Source organism: Protopterus annectens, chromosome 2.part0, assembly GCF_019279795.1.
Source record: "Protopterus annectens isolate FY-2018-M chromosome 2.part0, PAN1.0, whole genome shotgun sequence".
Lineage (NCBI taxonomy): Eukaryota > Metazoa > Chordata > Ceratodontiformes > Protopteridae > Protopterus > Protopterus annectens.
Window position 1 is genome coordinate 1,249,514,180 of NC_056728.1, and position 7,500 is coordinate 1,249,521,679.

Genomic DNA, 7,500 nt, shown 5'->3' on the forward strand with positions numbered 1-7,500 from the left:
GAGCAGGAGGAGCTTGCAGACCCTGTGATTGTGTACTGAGGGCCTCGAGGTGGTGTAGCACATCCCCCAAGTCTTTGTGGAGCTCCCTATGCCCAAGAACCTGGACCTCACTTTGGGTGACAGGATCCTGTCTGTGTATGCTCCCGGGGGGGGGTGAACACCATCCCCTGAGGTGGTTCCACCTGAAGGTAGTGCAGGACCAATAGATGATGAGATGCCAGTATGGGTCCCATACGTGATGTGGCCTGGTAACATGGCCAGATGAGGTGGGAGAAGTGGTTCTGCTGGCAACTGTCTTCGCAAACATGTTATTGTGTCACAGTTATAGAACATATGTGAGTAGTAATAGTCCACACATTCCTGGATTATGTCTAACAGCATGCATCGATATCCCCATTAACACAAAGCAACAGATGTGCAGCAGTCACATAGGAAACAGAACACATACATATATGGTACCATAGTAGCCCTTACAATGGCATGTAGGTTACATTGTTCATAACAGATCACAAGTGATAGTGTTTCAACATGGAACATGACAACAAACGCATTGCTCAAATTGTTGTACAATAGGATATATGTCCCAACAGTAGGCCTGCTGTAGACATACCTGTTGAGTTGTGTGATCAGATTGTTGTTGCAGATATGGTGGGGGGACAGAGATGTGTATTAGCATCTATTATATCCTTGCAGTATGAGGTCCTCAGGCCTGTTTTCCTCTTTATGTCTTTCAGGCTCAATGTCTCGGGAGAGACTATTGATCTACACACCTCAGGAGAACGACACCATTATTACATACCTGGTGCAGCACTACCACACCCTGTTTGGATGTACAGCCCATGATCTGCAGGAGAGGACCACACTTGCATAACCCCAGTTATGAGCAGGTCCGACATTGGTGCACTGATCTACTCCTCCATGCCTGTCGGCATGCTGCTGTGGTTAGGAGGGTCCAGCTTGCCACGGGTGGGGGTCATGCCATCCAGCCCCTCCTGACACATGCTGAGGAACTCTCGCTAGCCTCAGGGCACCTGCCCACCCACAAACACAAGACCCATTGGAGAGCATTGTGGAGGTGGGTGCTACCCACACAATGAATGAGGATCGTGCAGTTAAGGCCATAGGGCACATCAGTAGACCACTGTTGCGTATCCATCTGCATCTGTAGAATTTAATCATGCATAGGTGAGATGAAATATATATAGTCTGTTGCTGCATTGTAGTAATAAACAGATGTGCATAATCTGTAGTATTGTGGGTTTGTACTGTTGATGTACTGTAATGCTGCTCCCACCCTGTACCAATGCCACAGGTGTGGCTACTGACATCACATCTTTCACACAACTATCTAGGTCCATCTGGTATACCTCTGGGGCAGCAGCCTGTAGCTGGTGAGTATGGTGTTTGTTCAGGTTTGCCAATACACCAACCATGTTATGGCCATGATATATTCCATGCACACATTTAACACATCTACCCATAATGCATGCTGTACATGTGCACTTATTGTTGCTGTTAACTGCACTGCATCACAGTGGTCACCATGGTGGCATATCTGAAGGATATGTATAAGTCCTGCAATATAACTAACAACCTGTCATTGCAAGATGTGTGCACAGAAATGAACATAATGGTGGGACAAATGGCCTACAGTAGGGACATGCCTGGAACATCACCCTTATACAGTGCTACAACAGTGTATATACCACTATCACAATGGAAACTGTTACAGATCTACACTACGCCATATCACAATACTGCATTCCACAACCCTTACAACCTGTAATGTGATCCTAACATGAGCAATGAATGTGTAATATGGAATCATCTGTTAGGACAGCAAATATGGGGAATGCATACCTTCACAAACACTGGAAGCATATGTGTGCATACACTCCAAAAAAGGATATTGTGGAAGCATCTTTTGAGGTACTGACAGCATGCAATCTTCATGAGTATGGACCTTCCAGCAAGTACAGGTCCTCAATGTCACACCAAGAAAAGGTCTGCTTTCAAGATGTTTGGCCATCAAATGTGCCCACTTACCTGCAACAGAGGCAGCCATGGCTTGCACACATTTTACAAGCCATGGAATGGATCCCATACCCAACAGGTAGCACCCAGGAGTTGGACATGTAGTCTTACCTCACCATCGCATATACCATGGAAAACAGTGCAGACAGCCATGTATGTGGTGAGGATGTATGGGACAGGATTAATGTAGAAAATAAACAGATGGCCATCCAAGACAGATGATGACACATGTTGCAAACTGATCATGCAGGCTACCTAGTAATATGCCACAACACTGAGGGAGTTGCAGGAATGTTTAGCAAGTACTGGCTGTGAAGTACCTGTGTCGGCAATTGTCTGGACTCTGCATAAGTGTGGCCCATGGGCTAGGGTAATCAGATGGGACAGTTGTACCACGGAAAACATCAGCCAGGGCTCTCTACTGGTAGCATATGCATAACCACAAAAGTCCCCCAAAGGCATGCATTGCAATGTGTACTGGTGTACCAAGACCACGTTGGAAACCTACAGACAGTATCAATTAAGTTACATGTGCTGCACAACGAACACCTCACCCCACCTCAGGCCCACCATCCCCATCTGTACATTGCTGGTGCCAGTGTACACCTGTATGTTTGCCATTTATTAGCAGGGACAAGGCTGGTACACATGGTGTTCAGAGTTTGGGACACTGCAAAATGACACACATGTGTAGGCCATAGTTGTCAAGCATCTGCAAAAAGGCTGAGGATAGGGAGGTGGTGTCATCTTGAAACACAACAGTGCACTGAAGCAGAGATCCAAAGCTCACTAAGAATGGCTGTATCTGCACACAGTCAAGGTCATGAATTGTGGCAGACATAACTCTGACTCCACAGCAATAGTGACGGCACTGTGTGAACTCGAAGGGCTGTGCACATGAGTTGACCTAGCAATCATGCAGAATTGGGGGACATTTATACTGGCAAATGCAGATTGCCCATGCTAGTATACCCCTTCCAGGAATAGTGACTGCTGTAGTACACATAACAGTTGGTGCAATAAACCATCATTATAAGGGTGTGCACACATATGCACCCACATATTGTATGCATCTCAATCAGCATCTGCACAACTAACATATTTATTTGATACTGCATTTGATTGCACAGGTCATATGTCATATATCAGGTTCGTGTAATGTTAACATATGCAATAATGTGGCCCCATGGCATATCAGGGAAGAGGTTGCCATATCAATAAGGATGTATACACTCCCCATAGCCATGGTAAGGTTTGAAGGTTGTCAGTGTAATTGTATTTTATTGGCCATACATGCACCGCTGAAGATGAGATCTGTAAATCAGATATCAGGCATTTACAAATGACATCTGTCTACATATCATCCCAGGTATGTCTTGGACAAACACATAGGGGCTATGAGCAGCAGAGCAAACATAATTGACACACTTATACACATTCAGCAATGGTGTGTACACCTGTAAGGTATGGTGCACAGTACATGCCAGGGTGCTGAACAGGTGCACAGCAATACTGTCTACATGGGTGCAGTGTGTTCCAGGGGAAGGGGCATCACCTAATAATACAACCCATACATCACAGATATATATAATGTTGGTAACAGGGATTGACTATAGCTGCACTGCATGCTGTTGAGTGCCATATGTCATGCATGTTGACAGATGGATAATGAGAGTTCTATGTGTAATATCTTTGTGCAACCTCACCTGTAAGTGCATGTGTGTGGGGTATTTGTCTATAAGTGCTATCTGGTGGAGTGGAGGGGGATTGATGTATGAAGAATGTGTGTGTGTGTGTGTGTGTGTGTGTGTGTGTGTGTGTGTGTGTGTGTGTGTGTGTGTGTGTGTCCATGTATGCACATGTGTGAGTGTGGGGTTGCTCATACCTCTCAACTTCCCTTAGAAATCATGCAGTGGATGGAAATGGACAGACACATTAGACACCAGGAATACTTTTCTGAAATGTAATTACAGGAAAGCTGATAGAATAATAAAGTCTACAACATGAAAGATGCACTGGGAGGGAAAACTAGACATCAGGGATACTTATTTAATTGCAATCAGTAGAAAGGTGAAAGAATACCCAAGTATGCAGCACTAAAGATGCATTTGGAAATTACTAGACACCACCAGAGAATGTTTTCAAGTATTACTGTAGTCCACATAAAAGGTTAATAGAGCAACAGATCTTGCATCTACTGAACAATAGTTAAGTATGAAACTCCAGTGCATGACATTATTGACTGACTATAGTAGCCCATAACACATGGGGGCTATGCTCAAGACTTCTGGCCAAAACCAGGGTGAAAACTTGATGACATCAGGGAGTCTTTGAAAAAATGACTCCAATCAAGTTAAAGAGTTAATGGAGTAACAGGTAATGTTTTTGATCACTTTCCTGAGCAATTAGAAGATTGATACATTAATGATTGGTATTACTGACTGTAATTATTCAAGACTGATGCAGGATGGGGAAAATAAGAGAAAATAACTATGGACATTCTGTAAACTCAGGGACAGATAAGTAGTATGGTGGAATGTCAGTGTGTGTGTGTGTGTGTGTGTGTGTGCATGTGCATGTGCGTGTGCGTGTGTGTGTGTGTGTGTGTGTGTGTGTGTGTGTGTGTGTGTGTGTGTACTGTTAAGCAATGACATACAGGTCTTAAAGTGCATTTCTTGTTTTCCCCTCACAGGGGGCAAGGTGGGTCAGGGTCCCGCCTGCAGGCAATCTGATATTGCTGTCCATACAGACACTGATAATAATGATAGGTGTGTTGAGGCACAGGTGGGTTTGTCAGGGGCTGAAGCTGCTCCATCGTTTGACATCCCACTGTTATTCACCCCATCCACGCACACAGTCACATTGCCTATACATACCCCATCACCAGTGGCCATAGCTGAGGGACAGTTGGTGGTTGGTGGCATGGGACAGGACAGTGTGGTATCTATGGCATGTGTGTCTGGACACAGCAGCCATAGCTAGATGTCCAGTGGGGTACCACATAGGCAGATGTACAGGGGTGCTCATAGGAGGGCTGCTGGTCATCATGCCCCTGGCAGAAGTGCCACATCTGGTGCCACCAGATGCATGTTTCAAGCCGCCTTGGAGATGCAGGTATGTATGGAATGGTACACCAGACAGGGTCTGAGGCTGGAGAGGACTAATCATTCAGCTGTTATTGACAACATCCGTGATCTTTCAGGTGCCCACCATTATTTTGCAGAGGTCATGGATAGACGATTGGGTGAGATTGTGGGAATCCTCGACTGTGAAATATCTGCGCTCAAGCATATGGTGGGAGTAGTGCGATGGCCATATGGACATAGGCCAGCAACACCAACAGCTGGGGGTAGACGTGGACATGCCAGAACTCAGAACTGCTCCTGTAGTGGCAGTATGTGCCCCAGCATTGCTGGGTGGGTGTTCTCCACACCACATAACTGCAGGCCAAGTGCACATGGCCTTGGCTGGTCCCAAGAGGGACCTGGATCCAGTGGACATATGTCATCATCAGGGGAGAGTACCATATTCTGGCTTGTACCTGGTGGTGCCTGTGGAACCCCTGGAAGGCACAGTTCTCATGTCCATGGCCAGAGATGGTGAACTGCACACCCTGCCAGGTATGGTCTGCAGCTGTCCAACAAACCCCTGTATAGGGCAGCCACATGGCAGAACTGTGTGCATGCATACACACACACATTACCAACACAGCTAGGGCAACCTCATACCTACACACATCACATCACAACAGCCCAATTAATAATTAAACTCCCTCACTCACACACATGGTGTCAAATGTATGGCTGAGCCTAGGTCTCTGGCAAACCAACAACATACCCTGTGCATATGATGATACCTGTGCCACATCCCTGTCATCCATAACACTGATGCAGGGACAGGCTAATATGGTTCTGATGCACAGGGTGACGATACTACAGTGTACCAATGCAATGCTGTATAACATGTTGTCAGCAGTAAAGTTTAATGCTTACATGTCAGGAAGTGTAGCTGTCCATCCATGATGCATTATAGTTGTTATTAACACGGAGTGATTGTGGTCTCCATAATGTATTCTGTTTGTGTTGTAGGTGTCCATGTGTCAGCAGGATGATGGTCTGCTGTTGTATCCTACAAGGGATATGTCACTGTGGTGACACCTTAGCTGTGCCATATCCTGGGTGCAGGTGAACACATGTCACAGGTCTCTATAACAGTTACTGCATGTACCACATGGCTGATAGGTCTGGGGGTGTATATAAGTGACTGCATGGTGGCTGATGTCAGCAGCCCTTCTACAGTGGACAATGGTAAATGTACTGGGTGGTACACACCACATGTTTGTGTATAACACACACAGAGGCTTTGGTGTTGATGCAATACACAGAGAATGCTATACACATGGATGTATGTACCTGTGCAAGGAACCCATGTTAGCTTATGTAATTCCACCAAGACAGAATAGGCACAACAATACATTGGGAAATAAGCAGTCTGCTAGTTTAATGTCATTGATGATGGTACTGGCAGGGTATATGTCCCCTTCCCCAATATAGTGCAATCCTCAACTCGGTAAACATAGGTGTGCTGGTGTGGGTGGCACAGCCCTACCCTTTGGAGGGTGTGAGGTACTGTAGAACTCCAGATACTGTGATAGACAACTACTTAACCTGTTAACATGAACTGTACAGTATTACAGCCAGCTAAGCAGGGGAATACACTCAACAATAACTGCAATGATGGTGGCTGTGTCCACAAGAGCCACACCCAGCTCTAATTACTAATCCCAATATTGCTGTACACCTATACAGTGGGGAAGAGGGCATTTACACATCTACCACTAGTTGTGATGGAATGTATTTCCACAGGATGAAACCTGTGAAATGTTAGCATTTGCCCGGCAGTTCTTGGACAGATGACCTCCTTGGTAAATGGAAGTAGATTCCTTCACATAAACATACACTCTTACTTGGCAACACTTTGACTAGAACCCCTACCTAGGTATGTAGTGATACTGATGTGTATGGCCTTAATTGCACACACCACACAGCTTTTAGGATGAGGTGTGTTCCAGGTTACTTGTTACGTGAAGAACATAACCAGGCCCTGTACAGTATGGTAATGGGGGATGCACTGGTTGTTTATGTACAATACATATTGTGACATACTGTCATATATACATTGACAAATAACAGTCATACACACATCTGAGAGACCTGGGCTTATCAGTGTTAACTACCTTGTCAGTGTGTCCATTCTTCTACAGATACGTTACACACAGCACATGCATAACTGGGCTAGATAGTGTTATCAATTACCTGTATGGTTGATGGTGACAGTGGTCCCCATACAGTGGAACATGGGACATGTACTGGGGGTACCATGGTGAAAAGACAGTATACCCAGCACCCATACCCCACTGTGGATATTGTATGCACTGAAACCCATGATAATACTCTGACATACCCA